The sequence below is a fragment of the Bombus flavifrons genome, chromosome 10, assembly GCF_040668555.2.
Source record: "Bombus flavifrons isolate JBK064 chromosome 10, iyBomFlav1_principal, whole genome shotgun sequence".
Taxonomy (NCBI): domain Eukaryota; kingdom Metazoa; phylum Arthropoda; class Insecta; order Hymenoptera; family Apidae; genus Bombus; species Bombus flavifrons.
Window position 1 is genome coordinate 10,535,380 of NC_138451.1, and position 24,510 is coordinate 10,559,889.

Sequence of the window (24,510 nt, forward strand, 5' to 3'; positions counted from 1 at the left end):
CTCGATGGATTAAGAGTTTAAGACTCAAAATTTGGAAATCGTACAATAAATACGATAAATTCTACTTACAGCGACTATAAAAGAGGAGAAGCGTTCAAGGGAATGTTAATCATTCGTTTCATGAACGACGATATAACTTTTCCAGTCAATGTTAATAAACGTCGGAAAAATAAGCGAATTTTCCAACGTGAGCTGTTTATTGTCTTTCGCGCGTCATATTCAGAAAATTGCAAGTTTTGCGTGGGTAGAGTGTAAAATACTGCGGAAAAATCAAGCTGGAGCCTGCAGGGGTTGCGCCCGGAATGTAAGATTGCAGATAGGTTCACAGCTTCAGATACATTGAGTCTGCTTTACAAAATACCGTTATTAAAGCGGCGGTACGAGAAAGACAGTTAGGTGGCGAGCTAACCCTGTGATCTAAGGGATCTAGCCGCTAATCCTCGTTGGCCGGATTAATCCGAGCTCACCGAATTTTCCGGCTCGACGGTGCACGGTCGTCGAGAAAAGGAGCGTTCGGCCATTTCCCTTCATACCCGTCGTTCCGTTATCCTTTTATCCAGATGTCTGTGGCATAAACCCGAAAAAAATTTTGTTCGACTCTGCTCGAAAATTCGAGCGACCGGAGAGAAACGTATATTCGGTGGAAGTGATACAGTAAGATTTAAAAATAAAACGTGAAATACTGAAAAATCCTCATCAATTACGTTTCTTAAATTTTGTACCATTTGATAGTACTATTGTGTGACTTCAAAAAATCTGATACTTCAAAAATGAAACGTAGAACTCCATAAAAAAGCCTTTCGTTAGAAAGTAAGAGTATGTAACGATACTTTGTGTAGTCACTGTAGCTGTAACTAGAACTATAATTCCCTACGCGCACATTTTGCAATCTGCATCAACTTTTTTGAAACCAACGTCTACAATCGTCGGCAGTGAAGTTCAACCGACGAGTCATAATAAAATCAGAACTTTTAAAATATAAGTTGGAAATTCTACAAAGGAAGAACGGTTGCTTCTTGTAAGCCCTAAGTACATCTAAGAACTAATTACTCGTTGTGTTAAACGAAGATTGAAGAATGTTTAACAATCGACCAATTGTATCAACCTTGCCACATCGCTGCCATCAAGTATATCCGAGTTTTCCGTCGGTAGTCGATGACGTTGCATTAAGGCTTCGTTTATCTCTGTCGTTGGCCGTGAGAGTGCAGAAACTTGGCAGTAACCGGCTATTTAAAACATCTTCTCGACGCCCGCGGGAACCAGCCCAGTCGTTAAACACGATCGATCAAAGGACAGAATCCGATCGTCATGATTCTCTAAAAGAGCTTTCCGTGCATCACCAAGGGATTCTTGATAGCAAACGTTGACGAAGATTTGGTCAGGCGTGTCGATTAAGATGGATCAATGTTTACGGAATCGAGAGAAATAATCCCCGATTCTAAGGGAATTACGCTCAATATTTGAAAGACCATGTATCGGAGAGTCCTGAGGGAATCTCCAAACTGCGAAATTCTGCAACTGTCCAAGATGTGGTCGCTACAGCCACGATGGCTACTGAAAATTATAATCGTTCCTGGGAACGTCAGAAAATGTTCAAGTTTCGGACCGCGAGCGTTTCGCGCGAAGGATCGATTGTTGCGAGTTGGTGAGCGTATTTTCGCTGTAATTCGAAAAGAATGGAATCAATCCACCATAGTTTATCGTTCGCTGGAGCGTTCTCCGATCATCTTTGTTTTCTCGAATAGTCTATCGCTATTCGCGAAGTAACGATATAACATACGATAGCTAATAGCTGCTGGAAAAAATAGTCATCTGGAATTACCTCCCAAGTTCCCCTTGATTACCAGAAAGAAAAAGTAGAATTATCGGTCTGATAATGATTTATGGCTGGTTGGTTATCGATAAGAAAAGCGTATACGTCGTACTACGTGTCCCACAGATGGTCAAGAAATCGCTAGCCTGCAATTAGCTGCGAAAAAGTCGAGCGAAACTTTCCGTGACACGGTGAACGCGTCACGTCTGGTCGTAAACCTGCTTTGTGCGAAGAACAGAATTAGAAAAAAAGGAATTTATGGCCGGTCAGAATGGAGCATGGTATTCGATTCGCCGGCGATTCGGGGATGGTGGCGTTACCTGGCGCCTTTCCAACAATGTGTTCACACTTTTTACTCCGCGATAAATTCATGTGCCGCACCCGACTACGTCGATTGCCTGACGTTTTCTCAGCGCTGTCCGGACCCACCGTCTATTTATGTGTGCATGTGTATTTCATTAAGACTAATTGATCGTTTAATCGCGGTCATTTAATTTTGCCCACCGTCTAATTTCTTCTTTTTTCTGTCCTTTGTAAATTATGAGTTTATTGTCCCTTTTTGTGTCGTTAATCTTATTGCGGTGCCCTCTTCTACCATTTTTATATTGCCCTTTGAAAAGACCTCTATTATTTCTAATGGTTTGAGATGGCTTTTATGAGCTACATTCTTTAGTTATCACGAAGTACTTCAAGCATCATCCTGTATCAGTAGAATAAAATCAAAGTGTTTCTTTCGATGATTTTCATAAAGAATTCAATAAATCCAAGTGTTTTCCTCTTATTAAATATTCAAATTCTGTTCGCGTGCTCAAAACTCGCAATAGCCGCGGCGTCAACGTTCTCAATATCTTTTCATGTTTGTTCTAACTTGAAGTTTACATCGACTTTTAGACTATTCACGACGTACTTGGTTTAATTTGTTTCTGCAATTTGTTTCTATGTCTCTACATTGCAGATATTTTATTATATTATTATTTTATTAGATATATATTGGGTTTATTATATATATATATGGATATTTTATTAGAGATATACAAAATTATATCTCTATAATCACGATTAAAAAAGAAAATGAAATCTAGGGAGAGATATACTTCGCTTACTGAATATTATAATAAATAGCCTATTTTTTTTGCATAATCTATATATCCCTACATATTATGCACATTTTGTGTATTTTCTCAGTTTCAAATTGCCTATAAAGGTCGAGCAGATCATATATCGGACTTTGTACGTTTCTAGTGCTGTTCTAGAATTAGAACGAGAGTATGTACTCTGTTTTTGGCATAATTTATATACTCCTACATATTATGCACATTTTGTGTATTTTCTGAGTTTCAAATTTTCCACAAAGGTCGGGGAGATCGTATATCGGACTCCTGTTCTGCCCTTAGTCCTGTTCTAGAATTGGAATGAGAGTATGTACAAATGTATCTACAAATGTACATGTACGTACGTTGAAGATGGAGTAGGAAAACCAAGCAAGATTCGTATCGTTATCTAGTTTCGCCACTAGACAGTGACTCATTTGAATACTTGCCATGGACAGCTTTTATGAATATATTATGTCTGTGTTATATGAAACCTTTTGAAATTTCAATAATACCGTAATGAGATTCGAATATCATGATCGCGCTGGTATCGAAATCAATCTGAAAATATACGTCACGGAAGATATACTAATATAAGATATACTAATGTAACTTTCTCAACATCTTGAAGATTTATTGTACTTCGCAAAACGATTACTGTGTATGTGTATGTGTGTGTGTGTGTATGAACATTTGGGCAAGTGAAAATAAAAAATGATACGAATGGATCAACGTGTTTTTGTTTGGTCTTGGCTAATTACAGAAAGGTTCCTATTGACTAATTGACTATGGTGAAAAAGCAAGGGACGTGGAGCTGACAGTAGGTAAAAATGTGGCGAAAGAATCAGGGATTTTCTTGACTTGGTCAATGGTGTTGGTTAGGGTCGTATATCTAAAGAATAAATATTTGTATGTCACTCTACCGATTCTTGATATGTATCAGATTTGTCTCTCAAGTAAAAAAAAAAAAAAATAGTTTATAATATAAATAATCCTCTTAAACGAGCAATTACTGTTAAGGATTGCTCTATAAAACATTGAGGTTTATGAATGTAATACACATTTAACTGTTCAAATACTTTAGCAAACATTGTGAAATGTATAATATGTTTGTAATAACTATCTTGTAACTTCGATATATATCTATATGTACATTTTCGGTTTTGTTTTAACCTTTACCAAATACAGTCATCCTACTCGTGTCTCATTACAGCGCTGATGAAATTTTAATATATTTTGTATAACATATAACATTCATAATATGATTTCACAAATGTTCAAATATTCCCATGATAACTATACGTTCAAATTTCTATCTCTTTTTCTCACTTTGCAACTTACTAGAATTTAATTCTAATTGGATAAAAACACGATTCATTAGTACCGCATGTGCGACCCCGATTCTTGTAATGAATTTCGATTTTTCATTCATGCGAATATTATGCATTTGTCAATTGCCCGCGATGGAAGTACATCATGATGTATCTACATCAATGACACGTGTTTAATCGCACTTGGATGGGAATCCGTTCGATTATCGGTTACGTTTGAACCGGAGTCGAATCATTTGACGTAAACCAAAACCGCCCGTAGGCGTCATTCGTGCAATTGTAAACATTTTCCATCGATACATTTGTCTACAAATATCAAACAGAGCGCAAAATAATCAGTTGACACTTTGATCCTGCGGAAACGAAGCGCATTCGTTGGAAAAAAAAAAAAAAATAGAAAAGTAAAGTTTCTGTCTTCAATTACGATCGGCTAGATTATTTTAGTTCGAGGAGGTTCGACGTGTCTTCGAAGGTAATTCAGCGGAAGACCACGTCGAAGATCGTCGGGGAAAATGAAGGGGAAAATGAAATTCTCCCCATTGTACGGGAAGTTTCTCAATCTCGCTGGACGCGACTGTCCTTTTATCACGCCGGTAATTAACTGCCTAACAATTTTTCTCAACTACAACGCTCAATTTAAACTTTATTAATGAAGGGACCACGCCTCATTAAGCCGCCGCCCTTAATGACGAACGACCATCTAATCCTAGCACGATTATCGTGTTTACCTCATTTCCCGAACGAGAGCTCCAAAATTTCCAGAATATTTCGCTTATTATACCGCTCGGTTATGACCCGACTACGATATACAAGTATCGATAAAACGAGGGGTCGAACATTCGCGATTCTTCCCTCTAAACTCCGAAGAAAATTTTACGAGTATTCTTAAAACGTTGTTAAAACAAATTCTCCGAAAAGGGGGTCGGTGAATTTATTTATGAGAAAACAGTCGAACCGTGCGCCACTCGAGATCAACAACGACGGTAAAAGCGAAGTTCGACCCAATGTTTTCTAATTGTTGAGATATTCGGTTTCGCGAGTTGTCCGATGAAGCGACGATAATTCGTGCAATTTACAACCAGGAGAAACGGAAAGAAGGAACCCTGCTATGTGCGCGGGCTTGTATATCCGTGTTATATACATTTTCATGTCGGAAATCGTGAACATTAATTTTGCGCCATCTAAAGTTCCCATTCACAGGATTCTAGCGTTTTAGAATCCACCAAGATTTAGAAGTAACTTTATGGGTATTTTCGTTTAGGGATTTTTTGAGACGCATTTGTTGGTTTTGTTTCGGTGTGTTGTATAAAGGGGAGCGATTCATTGTCATACAGAAGCAGGATCAAACATACATATACTACTATTTTGGCGGATTCTCTTCGTCTTTTCCTTTTTCTTAGTCTCTGCTATTCTTCCTTTCTCTTAGTCGCCGCCACCCTTCCTTTTTCTTCTACCTCTTCCCTTTCTTCCCTTGCCCCATTTTGTTTTTCTCCCTTTCATTTCTATTTTCGACCCTCCTACCATTAGTTTCTTCCCTTTTCCATTCCTTGTTACACCTCATTTCCATTCTTTCCTTTTTTCCTCTAGCTCTCTCCTATACTTTTTCCTCTTGTTTCCTTCTTTTGCTCTTCACCCTTCCATCTTTCTTTCTTTTCTTTCCCTCTTTTTTTCTTTCCTACCCTTCCCACACCTTCTTGCCATTCCTCTTCTCTCCCATTTTTTCCCCGTTTTCAATCTCAAGCGATGAATACATAAGGATTTAGTATACTAACAGCATCATTCGCTACTCTCGACGTCGACAAACTGTACAATGTGTCTAAAAATACTTAATCTGTCAAATCAACCGCGATTACGACAGGGTGAATGTTCATAAATTGTTCATAAATTGCGAATTTTACCTGATACCGGCCCCTGAAAATAGGGCCATAAACTTAACGGCGAAATTCTCAAGTTCGTCGAACGATGCCCATAAACTCATGCCCTCTCGTTCATTCAACCTCTGCAAACCATCGAAAATGTAATTGCCTCTTTTTGTCGAGCTCGTATTTCCACTTGGTTCCACTCATGCCGGCTATTTCGCGTGTTTCATTCCATCTGGTATAAACGTTTCGCTGCACTTTCCCGATATCGTAACATTCTACCTCTCATCCGACCATATTCCAACTGGAAAATAATATACATGTACACACGTGCAAAGATTTATATACACACGTGTATACGTACATACATCTTCAATTTGCGTGTAATTAAAATATTTTATTGCGTTCGAACGACCATTCGTAAATTACGAATTTCCATCGATTTTTGAAAGTCACGTTTCCCAGAAGATGTTCACGTGACATACTCGTATCTTTTCTTGCTACGAAAGATTTCATCGGTCCGTGAAAAGCAATTTAATAATAGATTCGCTCAAGTGGTTCACACCGAATGGTTCAACCTTGTGACCTGGTTCTCAGGGATGAAAGTCGCGGTAGTCAGCTGTTCGAAAATGTTCATATCGGGCTACATAAGGTGTCCTAGGTCTTAACAGCCAAACTTTGTACGTCTGTTCTTTACCTTTCAAGAATAAAGTAATATACACACGCTACGTATGTACAGGCTCAAGTATGATAATTACGACTGATGATATTAACATTGAACAAGTTTCTTTCGTTTCGATCGATAGGAATTATATCCTCGTAAATAATTATGGCTGTAATAAAATAATTGCAACGATAACATCGTTCATCACGTCAGTAATAACGAGCTTAACGATTGTTCATAACCGAATTTGACGAATCACGAGGTAAATTACTTATTTACAAGCAAGAACCGCAATTTTGTTCCGGTTTCGATGAAATTTTGTAGGCTTAAAGAACAGCCAAAAGCGCGCTTCTTTTTACTAGCGACACTTCAAGTTTAAGGGGTGAAACCATCCTCCAATATCCGATCCCTTATGGGAATCAGATGGGAAAATATTTATTAATAAAAATAGAATGTTTTTTAACGTGTTAGGAGAAAATGCTAGTCAACAAACGATTCTCGAAAGTGTATAAAACACCTACATGCAAAATCTTCTATCCAAAATCCTCCATCTAAATTCTCAGCCAAATTTTAATCCTGAGCTTTGCTTGTTAGCTTGACTCAAATAACCGTAATTTACCCTACTGACAAAATCTGACTGTTAAATATTGGGACATCCTGTACAGGACACGGAATATACGTATGTACCGCAAGATCCTCGAGAACTATACTTCACCAACCGGTTCGTGCATACACAGAACCGTCCCAATAATACCGAAAATTGATTCGAGTACGTCGTTGCATGGTTCAACGACAACTCCACGTACCGCCATTCAATGATTCTCTTTCATCATTTACATATTTTGAGGCCTCGAGAAAGATCAACGATTTTTATATCGATTCGACAAAATGCATTTTTCCCCCGTATTCGACGGTAAAATATGACATATGGTAAATGTGATTGCCTCTTATTCCGAGGTAACTGATTTCCGTGAAACGCGTACGATGTATTTGCTTAGCAATACAAATTTTTCGCTGTATGACAATTTTAATTGAATTGATTGCGGAGGTTCGTTCGAGTGGAGCACGTGACCCGAGACGAAATCGAGCGGCTGCCAATTGGCGAGCAGATTGCCAACAGAAAAAGATGAAGAGGCTCGATCGGCAGTGCGTTTGTTCGTGTTACGATTTCCGGCTGGACCTTTTCCCGCAAAACCTTCAAAATTCACGGCTTATTCCACAAATTCGTCATCTTCTTTAGTTTGTCTTGAAAACCAAACGAATCCATCATGTGCGATCATTGCGCGTAAGTCTGGAAATTAATCGAAAAATGATTGTAAACCTATTAGGGTGATTTCACGAGTAATGTCGGCTCTTATCTTGCATTCTGACTTTCTAAGAATGACAGAATTTGTTTACAGCCACTTAATGCGTAAAAACTAAAAAGTTAAGCTGCCTCTTTTCGTCCTACAGAAAAGTTACGAGCCAAAAGGGATACGCAGGACAAGTGACGTGCAAATGCGACCAGTTAGTATATATATATATATATCTTTCTAAGATTCCTTGATCCTTCAAAAGTTCCGTGTTGCAATAAACTTTCGTGTGTTACGTTCACAGCGGTGAGAAGAAGAACGGCGAGGCCAAGGAAAAGGATTTCGGTGGATGTTGCTCGAAGAAGTACGATGTCTATATTTTCTATTAATATCCTTAATAGTTTTTAAAATGTAGCTGTTCCTAGAATGCGAGTGTTTATGGGAAATTTAGAGATGTAGAAATGTACGCAATATAAATAATACGAATATATATCTCGCGTGTACTATATTTCAAAAGTGACACAACTCAAACGAGCTTTTCAACAAAAACGAAAATTTATTTGGAAGCTTATAAAAAATTACTTTTTTCCATACAATGTTCACGAAAAGAATACACTGTCGCAAACAATGATCGAACATTATTTTCGTAATTTTCGTAGTTTTTGAAATTTCCCTCTGATACTACGGTTTTGATGTTTTTCTAGCACAGGGTTGAATTATGTTGAATCGTAACATTTTTGAAATATACACTTTTGTGGTATGAAATATCAAGCCAAAGAAACCTCTATTCAGGTCCCATTTTTTAAAATTATTGTTATTCCATTACTATTTCCATATTCTCCACAAGAATTTGCATAAACATCCGCAGCCTGTTAGTATTTTATACGCTCAGGAGCCACGCTGATTAACTTCATAAATTGAAACGCACAGAAAGATGACAATTACAAACATCATCTTGCAAAATATGGCTTGAAATTTCCAATTATTTGTATCGCTTACATTATTGAAAACAAGTCCTTCGAGTAAATCGTTAAAACGTTGAATATTAATTATGTACCTGATTACTAAAATTAAGGTCTTCGTGTAAAACGAGATTGATTAGTTCGGCTATCGAAAGTCTCATTTATTAATCGTTATTGCAGCCATTAGTATTTTCAACATTTTATCGTACTTCCGATATTATATGAATGCTTCCTGTATGGCCGCCAGCATGAGAAAATTAAAGATGAAGGAACAAAACAAAAAAAAAAAAAAAAAAAGAAAGATAAGATCTAGAATCTTAAGAATGAAATAGGTTAAAAAACAGAATGAAGTTTGGGGCAGCAGAGCGGTGGTTTAATCGGACACTTAAGTCGTGCGTTTAATCGAATTACCCGACTGAATGTGCAGAGAGAAAAAGACAATCGGCGGATGTTGCGGAGCTAAATGCTGCGCGGGACCGCAGGAGGAAGGAGGGTGTTGTACCAGAGGTATATCGCCACCACCGAAGGAGAAATTATGCTGTGGCCAAGAAAACTAACCGAGTTTTCTTCCTAAGGAAGCCTTTAAGAAAGAGCTGGCTCCAGAGGGGAAGAGCCAACCGGTAAACATTATAAGCGTTAAGCGACGGGCTCGGCGGCCATATAGGTACACGGTAATAGTTCCAAAGGGAATCATTGAATTTACGCGACGCACCATCGTAAATTTTTTCCACCCGGATACACGAATCGACAGAAAGTACTTCACGTAACAAACTATAAATATACTTTCGCAATTCGAAAATGTCGGGTAAGCGAAACCGTAGCATAAAAAATAAAAAAAAAAAAAAAAAACAGCGGGGGAGGTTTACTGCGAATTTATTGGAATTAGGACATCTTTTGACTTTACGAATTCTACCATTCCTAGGCAAATAAGATGCAAATTCATGTCGTTTTTCAGAGCGAGAGAGGCAGCCGGTGGGTGTTGCATGTCCGGCTGTTGCAAGGATAAAGCGAAGCAGAAGGAACCGGAAGCTCCCTCGAAATGTTGCGCAGATCGTAAATGATATCTCCCTGTAGATGAATAAAAAAATTCTGAGTTTCTATACCGACCAATGTAATGTCACTTCTTCAACAATAAACGATGCTTTGATATATGTATTTACGATTATGTGCATCTCTGTTACTATCGAAACTACTTAACCTCATACGCATGAGTAGCCTGGCGATTTTTATGCATGTGTGGAAAGTTGGAAGATAGAAAATTAAACATAATAGAAGCAATGATATATATATATATATATATATATATATATATATATATATATATATATATATATATATATCACTCCATATATATAACTATAACTATAGAATTTAGACATATATATATATATATATATATATATATATATGTCTAAATTCTATAGTTATAGTTAATAAAAATATGAATTTGTACAAACATACGCAGTCAACTACTATCGAAATTATCCGGCAGCACGCGTCATTGAGATTTTAGGGAACCTCCAAATTCTTCGAGTATAATGTGTGACCACTGCAGGTATACTTTTTTTCTTTTATAAACTATATGGGCGATTTGGTAGAGGAGCGCGCCGCGATCATTTTGTTTGATTTATTTCATTATTATTGGTGCCCTCGGATTTTTAAACTTAGAATTAATTTTTAATAAATGTTTCCAAATTGACGATTTTTACGATGCGTCATTCTGTTGGAAAATCGTAAATCGTTTTTAAACTTTCAGAACTTTCAAACCGCTGCTGGAAGGGGCGGATACCACGAGATATTATGAAAGGGGCAGTCCAACTATCAGCAGCGTGACACCACCAAGAAATAGCGTGATGCCATCAAGAAATAGCATGGCACCTCGATCGTGAGATTACTTCTCCTTACAATTGGAGGGTTCCTAACAAAAGTGATCCTTGATCTAATTTTTATCGCAGAATGTGGATACTTATACGTTCGTGAAAAATTGAAATATTCAAACATGTACAGGATGAACATAATACGGAAAAATATATAAAATATCCAAAACGAAGTATTTACAATGTTCAAACTATGAAAGAAACCGCTATTTAGATCCTACCCTTTTAATTGTTCGAACACACAAAGAAACGCACGAGAATTTTCATTCTCACGATAACTCAGGTCATGGATCATTTTTCATAACACGGATTCCGCACGTTGTTCTTCTCGTTTCTTTCTACTATAACGCATTATAATTTACATAAAAAAATCCACAACTTTGACAAGGGTCGTTTTCGTCATAAGCGCCCCAATTCTTCCCAAGTTCCCTCGTAAAACGAATTTTACGTAGAATGTTTCCATACTGGGCGACATTTCCACGTGGAAAAACTGGTTCCTAGATAATAGAAACATTCGCTATTTATGATAGGCCGTCCGATGTCACCAGCAGAAGTTGCTGTTCATGGAGGCGGACCTGCTGCGATGGAGTGTGTTGCAACCGCGTTGGAAACTGCTGCGCCCCTGAATCGGAAACTCGGTATCGACCGGTTGAAAAACCTGTGCCCACTTATGGCTACGATTATGACCAGCCGGCGATAGCGAGTTATCCCGTCGGAATGCCCGGTAAGTGCCGTAACATTTGCAACAAATTCACCGTTAATGCCCGTCTCTCTGGCTGAAATTCGGAGGAATCGTCGGCCAAAATCGTGTTCCTAATTGAGCATTTCGTCGTTTTCGGAGACGACCTTCTAGAGGGATAGTTCGCAGGTGGACCCAAGGGGAAATTAGCTTTTCCCTTACGTTCACGTCGTCTTTTTGCGAAGGACTTGGTTTTATAAGGATCAAAGACTTAGTATCAAAAATTGTCTGCAATTCTCAGAGAACGTACAAGGAACTCTGACTCGGTTTCTTGGAGAAGAAACGAAGTTTCTGGGTCGCCGGCCTGCCACTTCAAACATACATTTTCGTTCCCATCCCTTTTTACAATTAAAATCAACTGTGGAATCTCTCAGCCGAAGTCGAAAGTTTTCTCAGCTTCTTTTGTATTCCCATGGAGAAAGCTCGAGGCTGTTTAAGTTTGTCCACGGAACGTCGTAGCGATAACATCGGAGCACCGGAAAGGGAGGAATTAATTCGCGCGCTATGCAACTCCGATAGGCTCGTCGACGCCGATGCCAAGATGTTAATTCAAACGAGCTTTTGAACAAGCTGTTCGCGAGTTAGCCACCAGGATAATGGAGTTACGCGAATCATCACGAGGTCCGAGCCAATTCGACAAAAGCTTGAAGGAACCAGAATCGATTTACGCAGAGTATCGAGCCGGCTGAGTTAACTGGAACCTCGTCGAATCGCTAATCGATTAATCTCGGTCCGCCTTTTTCATCGTATTAACCAAATCGTATCAGTGACGATGGCGACCGATCAGTGAGAAAAGAATTCTTTGAATTCTACGTATGTAACAGCTGTATATATGTAGAGTGAAAGTGGAAATTCGTACGAATATCGAGTGACACCTGTTCATAAGGGCACTTACAGAAGAATGGGATAAAACCTGACACACCGTTAGAAAATGATCAATCCTCGTCTGGAACGTTGGACTGTAAAGAATTTATATGTTCAACGCCGTAATAGAAAATGTCCCGTCAAAATAAATAAACAAGTAAAATAGCCGCAGTTAAAATAGTGAATGGTAAAAGACCCGATAGATAGTTCCAATTAAAATAATCAAAATTAATGAATTCGATATATACGTAAATAGCCAGATTTGTGGCACAACAATATATAAATAAGCAATCTATTCCCATATATGACAGATATTCTCTATACGCTATACTATACTATAATATATTGAGTAAAAGCCAATCTGAAATTCAACACTCCTACGATAGTCTAAACAATTTTTCTTATCAGGCGCCATGATGCCAGACAGAGTGCCGTGTCCTACGCGTAAGGAGAAGCTACCTATGTGTTTTGGAGGCGACTGCCAAGATTCCGAATGCACAGGCCAACCGGACGTAAACGAGTCGACACCGAGGCAATCGGAGCGATAAGGAATTAGCCTGGACTGAGAATCTTGATTAAATAAGCACGAACCCGTTCCTCGACGAGACAAAACCTCCAAAATGACAAGTGACGTGGTTAAATTCCAACAAAAAATTCCCAACAACGATTATTATTTCTTTGTGAAACGCGAAACTTCCTCTTTGGCTCCCTACTTCGCATGTATACTTTGAGGGGCGAAATAAAATTTCCCTAGGGATAAAATGAAATAAATTGATTCCGTTTTCCATTGTTTCGTGAGTATAAAGTTAAACGATTATTGCAAGGTAAAAAGCAATTGTTTCGTGGAAGTTAAAGAACAAAGGATGTATTAGAAGGAATGAATAATTATATTTGTAGTAGCTGTTAACTTCGCTGCGGGCTGAATTATTCTATGACCTCTTGTTCGAGCGTTTGCAACTGCTTCCATTTAGGGGTATTTTAACATTACTTTCCATCAACTTGCTAATTCAAAAATGAATTCACGAGGAAAAGATTTACGATCATTTGTTTTCCATGGTCAAGAAACGTTATCACGTTAGGTTTACATTTCATAATTCTAAAATATAATATTTTAAAGTCTGATATCTTCGGAAACAATCTATGCCCGTATGATTACTTGAAAGAGTAATTACAAAAAGAAATTCACCCTCTGAATTTCGCTGTAGATGTTGATATCGATAAATCTCTTCTTAGAACGAATTGTTTTATGAGTTTCTAAATGCGGAGTGAATCAAAAAGGTCGCTGATTATCAGAATCCTTGGCCTCGTCTTCCTATTTCATGCTTGATTTCTTCCTGAATATAACGCAAAAAGAGTTACATGAATCGATCACACGACAATATCTTGGAGATGAAAGGAGATATTTTTGAATACAACGTTCGTGCTTAATAATCTCGTAAACTGGATATCTTCGTAACCGAAAAAATCGTGCCAGCATATTTGGCATTCCACCATTTCCATGAAAACTTTCTGTACGTATTCATATACTTTCACGATCAACTATATCTAAACTGTTCACAGATCAAACTGATTCTAACTCCACTTTCGGATATCTTTTATATTTTAACGCCAAGGCACTTTGATCGATGCTTATCTTGTATAATTTTTCCGACTTTCTTTACATTTTCTTTCACGGAGTTAACCGATTTGGCGAATAAACGGCTTATTTGTACCAACGTTTCTTGGATCAAATAAATCACGTTAGCTGGCATTCTGACTGCAGAGAGTTAAAATACATTAGCGTTGGCCATATTGTTATGCACGATCTGCGAAACGGTCGCGACAAAGGATCTGATAAAACGCTAACAAGGAAACGTTTCGGTTTCGATATCCCTCGACGCGCTCCATAAATTTTTTCTGGGATCTTCTAACGAGGCAAATAGCCGCGTAAAGGATAACGATGACGTAAAATGATCGTAATAGCTGTCGTAAAGCAGTAGGCGCTTCATAATTGTATAGCGAACATGAACATGGGTTAACTGAGCAAATGATCCGTCTTGCCTATACTTTTCTTGGCCTTTCGTCTACATACATAAAACCAAAGAGAAACTAACATTTTTGTGCGTCCATCGACGTGTGTATATCCTTAATAAAGCTAGGCTTAGATATAGTGTAACAATTATAGCGAACTATATGTGGACTAATTAAATAAGTGATACACATATTTTAGTCCTATGTTTCCCTTGGCCTCTATATGAAATAAAACGAGTGAAAAGAATTTGTCACGTGTTTTTCCTTAACGAAGCTAGAATCAAATGTAATAAACTCAAACGTGGTTTAACTGAACAAATGATTCACATTTCTTACAGCTTTCATTTCTCGGTTTATACATGAAACGAAAAAGAAAAACGAAAAACCAAAAACGAAAAATTTTGTTCCGCCACACTCTTTCGCGTGTTTTTCCCTAACAAAGCTGAAATTAAATGTAATAAACGCGAACGTAGGTTAACCAAGCAAACGATTCACCTTTCTTACAGCCTTTCTTTCTTGCCTTCTATATAAAGCGAAGTTAAAGTAAACTGAAAGTTTTTGTTCGGCTGCAAGTCGACGTGTGTTCATTTTTAACGAAGCTAGAATTAATCATCAAGCGATGTCACCTTCCTCATTCGGCGAGATTCACTCAAAGCTATGCCCCAATTCATCCGTCGTCCATTCATCAAAGCACAAGACCCTCTTATCGACTCCAAAATAAGCGGAAACTAGGCCAAAGTACCGACTGGCGACCGTATAGCAACTCGCAAGACATATCTCCTGCAAACAAGACGTCATACGTGCCGCATTTTCGCCAGATCTTTCAACCTTCTTTTATATTCCGATGCATCGCCCACTTTCGCCTCGTAGTCGGGAATCCGGAATCATCGCATTTGATTTTCTAATTTGCTAGTCGGGGAAACACGCGTCACGTTGGGTCGTTGTGGAGCTGGAGGAAGACCGCAAGACCAGCATTCTCGGCGAAATACCCGCTATCTCTGCCAGACATACTTTAAGCTTTCGCTCTTGATTCCCGCCACAGACTGTCGCGACAGCTTCAATTTGCTTCGAAGCTTCATGCTTTATGCAACCACTGCTATTATCCTCCGTCTATCGAAACAATTCTCCCTTGAAATCGAGAAAAATCCATTGACCATCCTGGACTCGCCGAATCCGGAATTTTAAACGTCGTTGCTAGATAGATCGAATGATAAGAGCGTGTGTGAAGCGGATGCGTGCAGTTGCGAACGGTGCACAACGATTGTGCACAGTGGCTGGACGTAGGTAGAAGTGCGTGAGCATCGGAAGGGCGTCGCGGCGAGGGTGCCGTTGAATGCGGAGCGCACGCGCTACGGGAACATAGGTTTGGGGCCACGCGGCGGCACCAGTCCGCTCCTCTCAAACCGCGAAACACGTCCCGGCGCCCTCGAGGACGAGAATCGCGAGTGGCCAGCTCTCTCTTTCTTTCCCTCTCCCTCTCTGTCTCTATGTTTCTCCATTGATTCTTTTACATTTTTGTTTCTTACTGCAATTAACCGTGAAAGTATACCTGTGAAGAGTAATTCTCGAAGGAGTTCCTGTATCGCGCGTTCATCCGTATCTCCGGAAGTTGTCTCTTGGTATCATGATCCTCTATCGCTCGTACGGGCCCCCCGACAAAGACGACGGCAACGAAAGGATCACGACGACGAGCACGACGATCCTGACGTTCCGTTCGTCGACGAGATTCAGCCAAGCGTAGGGCCACCGTAAGTGCGTGTCGTACAGAGGAAGACAACCTTGAGTCACCGGAACCGCCGTGTGCCACAGTTACACGGTAATTAACGCGTCTTCGAAGTGCCAATGTCTATACACATGTCTCCGTGTTTCGTTCGACGTCCCGATTCAGTGTTCCCCTCGAAGAGGAGAAGAAACTTTCGAAAGACACTCGTTTCTACTGAAGCACGATAGATGCCTTTGTTCCAGAGGAAGTTGCAAGTAGGAAGACTTACCGGAGAAGTGTTTCTGGAAGGAAGCTATCAGGTTTGCAACTTCTCCGATACGAAGTGAGCGACCTTCGGAGTTAATTAGCCATTCAACGGATCGACCTTTTCGTTACGAGCCCGTTGTGAATGTTAGTGCCACTTCGTTAATTGCAAACAAATAGACCGTTATCAGCATCGTCTTGCAAATTGCATACGACGATCTGTTGGAATCGTAGTTAGTCGGTTTGTCGAGACGTAAATTTACTCTTCCGGTAGATTGGTGGAAATTAGCCCGCGCGCGTGCAAGTTTCGAGACGAGGGTACGTTACTCGAGGACACGACCACGGCTGTTCATTAAGTATTAATCGTTAACGAGTCACTGTTCGTTAGCTACTTATACTTCGGTCTTTGAAGGAATTAAAGTTTCTGTCGGTGTTCAACGGTGTCTGATAGCTGTCCCCGGCGATTTTAACGAGAACTCGAGGCTCGTTTTACACAGGGACACGTATCTTGTATTCCGGTCGATCTATCGGTAAACGGCGATCGAACCTCGATTAATTAAAAGTTTTCCACTTGCCCGCGAAATTCCGTTGTTTTCTCGTTATACGAGGCGTTCCGCTTGCCAAGAGGGTCGGAGGATTTGTTCAGAGGCGAAGCCAATAAATGGATCGAAGATTCTTCCGGTGGAGTTTCTATCGAAGAGGTAAACGCCGGATCGAATTGAACATAGATCTGGTATAAGTTGATGAAACGAATCGTTCGGAAATTCGGGCTGGAGAGGGGGAGGGAGAGGGAGAGGGGGAGAAGGAGGAAACTCTTGCTAGCCATCCAATTAACCCGCCTACGATGCGTTCGAAAGAAACTAAAAGAAAGAAAAAAAACAGATCAATTCGAAACCGACCGGTATCGCCGCTTGCCGTCAAAATAGCTAAACTTCGTTAACGAGAAACTCTGTTTCCTCGATTCCCAAGCCGGGACCTGGGCTTTGTGGAACAACCGCCCGGAGAATCAGCTTTCTTAAGCTTGAAAAGGGTAAACGTCGCCGCCATCCTTTCGTGGGATCCTATTTACCCGAAGGAATCCCCGGTACGCGGCTAAAATTGCCTCTCCCCGAGCTTTACGTCAATTATCTTTCGAAGATTGCCGGCGTGGAACGACGCGTAGAAGCGTTGCTCGTGCGAGTCGCGCGCGCGACCGATCGAGACCCGAAACAGACGCGCGCGCTCTGAATTTTCCAGCTGAATCTTGTCGACGGATAATCCGGACATTTCCTTCCGTCCCTCGTTCGTTTCCGTTCGAAACAACTCCCTGGCGCGCCTTTATATCGAGAACGCATTCTTATGCCCGCCCCCACCTCCCATGAAAGAGAATCGTCCTTTTCACCTTCCATCCTCTGCTCGTCGTTTCGTTGTTCGTCCGATCGAACACGCACGTTCCATAATATTCGACGTTTGTTAAAGGGGGGACAAACGTTCGCGACGCATCGTTCAACGAACCGGTCGGAAAGAGGATGGGAGAACGCACGAGACGCTGAACAAGGAAAATATCGAGGGAGAAGCACGAAACTGTTTCGAACGTGGAGGCATCGATTGGCTACGATCGATATCACGGAAGAGAAAGAAGCTTCGTTCTCTTCGTGGTGAAGCTCTTTCCGCTTGTCTCTCCAAGGAACGATCCCCTACGGGGCTTATACGGGTTTATACATGGTGTATTTAATCGCCGAATCAAGACGCTGATTCAGTTTCTCGTTTATCGCGTTATTCTGGTGAATGATCGACCATGGGAGAAGAGTAAACCGAAACGCGGATGTATGCAGCCGGCTTCACGTGTTAATTAAGGATCATCCATTTACGGTGACTGCAGTGTTAGCGTTTTCTCTGTGCTAAGTAAACTGTTCCAAATTGAACGTATCCACGGATGGGAGGACCGATTAGCCCGGACTGAATTATTTTCGGGTTTAATTGTGAGTCTCTTAATTGGACCCTAAGGAACGATAAATCCGTGTGGCAGAAGTAACGGTTGCTGGCTACCACACGGAAGGCTCTGTACGCTGGGCGAAGCTGTAAACGCGTGCATGGGATTCCAACGTCAGGTAAGAATATCTTTTTTTCTCGGCCGATTCTCTCCTTTACGCTCTCTCACTTTCGGTTTCCGATATTTTGCGATAACATTCATTGCACGTTCTCGCGGATCGTTGTCGTTGCGTGATTATCCTCGATCAGAGATTCACGCGAATCGTTCAAGGGAGCCTCTGAATTATTCGCGTGCCGTTAACCCTTTGCGGCGCGACGACATTTTTCCCCAACGACGGCTCGTTTCGCTTTGGACGAAACCCTTGCCGATGAATTACAATGAGAATTCGCACGCTATTCCACGCCACTGAAAGAGTAGAAAATCATACGGAGTTAAACTACATAGATCACACTGTGTTGATTAGCGAAACACGATTTAACGCGACGTGACGTGTTCTCTGTTCGATCGCGATCTATTATCTCCGGGCTAGATTATATTGGATAAACAACATTATTTCTTTGCATAATTCTATCTTTATCGGTGGTCTCGGTCCTGTACTGCATTATGCAAAGGAGACAGGGGCTTTTATCCAAGAATTGGGAAACCGATAGGAAACGCGAAGCCTGTGAATCACGTGAGAGAGGAGAAGCTCGCCGCTCCAAAGAGAGGAATGCTATCTTTTACGCTTCATACCGACGAGTGCTCTTAAGGGTGACGTTCCAGATTTTTTGCGACGATAGCGTTGATAACGAAGCGATAGGGAAAATCGTTTTCGTGGTTCCATTAGCTTGGATCAGTCTAATATCGTGGGCGTAGCGCCAATCGGGTTAAGGGAATCTCGTGCACAAACGTTCATTCAACAATAATTTCTCAACGGAATTTGCTGTAAATATTCACCATCTTTTCTAAATATTAGACCTCTTGCAAAATGCAAGATCAACCCGAGAAATAGTTGGGATTTATTGAAATTTTTTAAAATCCTTATCTTGCTTGAAATCTTACGAAAACATAGGTAAAGATTATGGAATCTTAAGATACATAAAGAATTCATATATTCGATGTTATAAAAATCTCATCCTTATCTGTAGTACGTTAAAATTTCTTCTCATTTATATCCACTATGTTTCTGGATCATTATTTTATCTCGATGACAGTGTAATAAAATGGCGAAGAATTCGGAATTAACAATTTGAAGATTAATCACTTCTTTGTCGTCAAGATTTCTACCATCTCTAGTATCAAACAGGGAAGATACATACTCTCAACTTTTTATAGGAAATAAATATTAATGATTTCGTGACATATGACGACGTTCGATATGTGAAATTTTCAGTGTGCTGGCTTTCGTTGATCCTCTCTCGTGAAACACTCAGTTAATCAACTCTGGCAGTCGTATTATTAATCTTTCTATCGTATTTCTCCTTATTTAACTCTTGTTTATTAAACTTCACCGAATGTCGCTTCTGATTCGTACAAAATTTTCTCAACAAGGTTTATATTACGAGTCTGTGGCAACTAATACGTATAATTCTTAATTCATCGTGTTTCTCTCGCAAGTCTTGCAAATGTATTCCTTTAATACAATTTTGATTTTTTTAGCGACAGTTTCAAAGCCAATTTTTATTATAAAATCGTATGAATATATCGTATCAATTTTTCGAGTTTATAAAATCCTTTAGTTCGGTTTGTTTGTCCGATGCGATAAAATCGTTCGTGACAGTGACTTCCTTTTGTGCAGCGTATTTTTATACATTTTTAATGCTAAATCATAATTATCACATCTCATATGAAGCCTAATGTCCTGATGCTTATAAACGAGATTCTACTTGTATATTATATATACGTACTCATTTAACGTAAACTTTGAAACAGTTCTCACAGTGCAAATGCATCCGTAGAACCTGCAAATTCATAGCAAAATTTCCGCTCATCTCTGGGATGGTGAAATTTTCTGGCTGGCAAACAGCGAGATTAGCCGGTCCCGATGCCTCGTAGTGCCGGAGATCCCGAGTTTACAAGGTCCTGTGGCTCATTCGACGCCCGATAAAGCGTACTACATACACGCAGCTCGTTGCAGGGAGCAAACACGCCACCGAGGGAGAACCAAAATTTGAGTCACCGTAGATTTATGCTATCCAGGCGGCCGTTTTTCGAACTGTTAATAATCAACATTGACGCGTTTCGCTCTTTTTTTCATCCTCTATGGAGATTCATATACCCGTATGAGATATTCACGACGGAAATTCTTCGTCGGCCAAATATATCAATTCTATTCATATGTCCATAAGACGCTTTTTACTTATTTTAACGTGTAAATTCACCCCCTGAAATATAGACATGTATTTATGGTTCACCCTGTACTCTTTCGTTGCTTTCTCAGAGGAATATTTAAAAGAGTGTTTTTAATACATCGTACCAATTTCGCTGGGAGCAACCAGATCGTAATGGCATTTTCAATTAACTACGAGTAATTGAGGATAATTGCTGTTAATAAACATGCCGGTGCGACTGCGTAACCAGTGTTCTTGGGTTACTTGGTTCGCCACCCTTCGACTTCCTACGGGTGTCGAGAAACGATGAAATATGACGGCGCGGGATGAAGCGCGGATAAAAATCCTGACTTCTCGTTCAAATAATTCATCTCGCGTCAGGTGAATTAACGAGGATCATCTCGCGAATCCGACGACGAGTAGCGCCGTAATAATTTCAGCTCTCCGGTCAGTTACCAGTTTGGCGTGACTGTCAATTAACGAAATCGTATGATTCATTCTGGTTTGCGCTCTCCAGACGGGAGAACGTTCACTTCCCAATGACTCGGTTGATTTATCGTTCTAATCTTCCGTTTAATATTCCTAAGGATCCCGTTTCGAGAGTTTATTCCTCGGTCGCGTTAGCATAAGGCAGCGGGGGATAATTTGTGCGTGCAGCGTGAGAAGCGTAAGACCGAAATTGAAAGCAGAGAAAATTTTAAATTAACTTTGGAATCATCCTTGGAAACGATAAGCTCGAATACATCGTTCGCCGTGAAATTGGAAACGCGCGCCAACGAAATAAATCACGTATTCCCTCTTCGTTCCCTTTGTGTCGTTTCCCTGAAATTGCAGCTACAAACTTCCCAAAGTTAAAACTGCGGTTATATTTCCATATAATTCCCGAGCTTCTGTTAATCCGTGCAACTTCCGTTCGGAATAATTTTCCGAGCATCGTGAAAAATTACAGAGGAGCAAAGTTCCGAATCGAGCGCACGGCGTGTCTGACACTAAACGGTACGATTTCCCTTACGCGGCTGTATTTGCAGATATGACGGCATGGCTAGGCAAAGGAATGCGGGTCTGATCGATTATTTCTACTAGAGTTAATACAATTATGAAAATAAGTACGCGTTTTGGCCGGAAGTGTCACATATACAGTGTCGTACGAAAATATTCGAACACTAGTAGAAAATACTTTCACGAATATGTATTACACGAGATAATTTTTAAACAAATCTGGAAATGTATATACTTGCTGGTCTGATATGAAACGCGATAATTAACCTGGCTTATCAAGGAAACGCCTAATCGATCACAATGTTGTTCTTATCCAAAATCGAGATATGATGCGTATGTTATGATTAACGAAGGCATTCGCGCGCTCATATACATTTTTTACGCGTATATTCTACACAACATTTTGAAATCTCATAAGCACTGCATCACGAGTCATGATTACGGTATTTGTATTGATAAAATTCGAAACGAATTTGAAAATGTATATAGAAGTTACAAGATACCTGTTTGAAACACATACTTTGAGAAGATCAAATATTTCAATAGCTAATTATCCACCATATTAATGTAACTATCTTTAGAACTCGGTGTACGTTTAAGACTACTATTCATCCTGTATACTAATTTTCTATCAAGTATGTACATGTAACTTTTACGTACATTTTCGGATTGTTTCTAAATTATACTATCATAATCGCGAACAGCCTTGTCTCGTTGCAGTGATAAGGAAATTTCAAAAATTTCTGTACGATGCACGTAGTGTATACCCGCAAGAATTCTGTGCTAAATGTTCGAATACTTTTGCAAGCTACTGTACTAATACGATCATATGGCAACGAATGGCGGTGAGTTATAGAGAGCAGGATTTCCCTTGCCCCTATACCACCCTATCTCTCTACTATACACGCTTTTTCACCGATCTCGCTCTTTCATCAAAGACTCTCCTATTTAGGGTAATAAAAAGCATCGAAAAGATATACAAATTCGACATTCAATCTGCCTCCGCTCCATGAAACATCGCAAAATCAGGCTCGGGCAAAGTTGAATAAAATCCAGGTTTCACTGACTTTGCCTCGAGAGTTCTTTCAATAATCATCTCTGGAATAAGCGCCCTTTAAAATCGGGTCGCAGGAACGTGTTCAGATTTACGGACGATTCTCCGGTGCGGAACTTGAAATTCCTATCTCCACTGACACGAGGGGAACTGCAGCCACTTGTGCTTTTACTCCCTCGTTTTTCCTATCCTTCCTTTCACTGTCGTTTTGCTATCGAAGAAACAAGCAGAATGTATGGGAACTCGATAAAATGCACACGTGATAAACAGACGACTACAGGGTGTCCCAATAATCATGTTATGATCGGCAAGAGGAGAGGAGGTAATTGGAAATATAGAATAGAACGTTTCCATACGATGGTTCGTTTTTAAGAAAGTCGTGTTTGAAAAAGATGAAAGAGATGAACTTAATTCCTGGCTGAATACGAGTGAACAATTGGCAGCATGTTACTCGGTATGTGAAAATAAGTAAAAGATATAAAATAATATTTTCTTCGATCAGAGCCACGTTCTCACAAAAATGGAATGCATTCTCAAAGAAATTTTCGAATTCAACGTTCTCGAACATGGTTTAAAAAAAAAAAAGATCGTGTTACAAATTTCACACGTACGATAACCTTTCGACTACGCATTGTTCAGTCCTGTTCAGTCCGCAATTAGCCGAATTCGTGTGTACTCGATAAAAATTTCTAAACTCACAACGCCTAATTTTCTTGGAAAGGAAGCGTCGTGTGAAAACAACGCCATTTTATATCACCTACACTTTCGATTTATTTTTTCAATTTATTTTTTCACCTTGTCGATTCTATGTACTATGATTATCAGACACCCTGTATCCAACAACGTTACCAAACGTTGCGTTGGATCGATTCTGTTATTCCCTTTATCGGGAATCGTATTTCATTAGTCGAGAGAAAAACCAAGCGTGTTTCATTCACCAGTTTCCGAACAGTTGCAGCATGCGGGGATCGACTTTAAATCGTTCGCGTAAATCGAAACGGAAACGGAAGCTGGCCACCAGTACAGCGGCGAGAGAAAAGGCACTCGACGACGAACCGATGGCTGGCCACTGACACTGGATGACTTCCGGTTTACATGGAACGGCTGACCAATCAGCCGGCAATCTTTCAATTGGCACCGGCCGTAATTGAGCAGCTCGTAGATCCCTCGTTGTCCTCAACAGTTCCCTTAACAGCCAGTAATCGTTGATTCTTAGCCAGCTCTGTTACTATAACACGGATTCATCGTAATGAACGCGCAGTTTAGCGCGGGTTCTTCTAACGCGTATCGCGGTACCATGAAATTTTATGCCGGTCGGATTACGCAGAGAACGTTGTAATATCTCCTCTTACCTTGAAAAGACGCTTAAGCCAAGTCCTGTGGAGCATTGAAACTTTTCAAAGTACCTTTTTCCATGGGTTAGACGTTCTAAGTATTCTTTAGTTGCGAGTTTGAAAATTCTCCTCCTCAGAGTTACATTATCGTACATTTTTACTAAACGCATTTACTAAGCGCGTTTTTATGAAATATTTACGCGGAAATTTCGACGAAAAGACACAAAGAACCGTCGTTACTAGCGATGGGATCAAGTACGTCGCAAGTAGATTTTAACATTAGCCGACTACGTTAGAATCCTCTGTTAATATCTTAAAAATTAAAAGAGAAAAAAGAACAATACTTTCAAGTATTCTGTGAGCACTGTGAGCAC

The 24,510-nt window shown here is 40.0% G+C and overlaps 1 protein-coding gene across 7 annotated transcripts in view; it reads left to right on the plus strand.

The window, feature by feature from the left end:
- The first annotated feature begins 15,877 nt into the window (after positions 1–15,877).
- Dop1R2 (dopamine receptor 2) overlaps positions 15,878–24,510 on the plus strand; it is an 84,013-nt gene continuing 75,380 nt past the window's right edge. For 3 of the 7 annotated variants that reach the window (XR_011174156.1, XM_069121211.1, XM_069121216.1), the window contains exons 1-2: positions 15,878–17,169; positions 17,927–18,558. The gene's annotated coding sequence lies outside the window, so the exon portion shown is untranslated. Of the gene's footprint in view, positions 17,170–17,260; positions 17,499–17,926; positions 18,559–24,510 lie in introns of those variants that run through there. The other 4 variants (XM_069121212.1, XM_069121214.1, XM_069121213.1 and 1 more) reach the window with 4 other exon arrangements.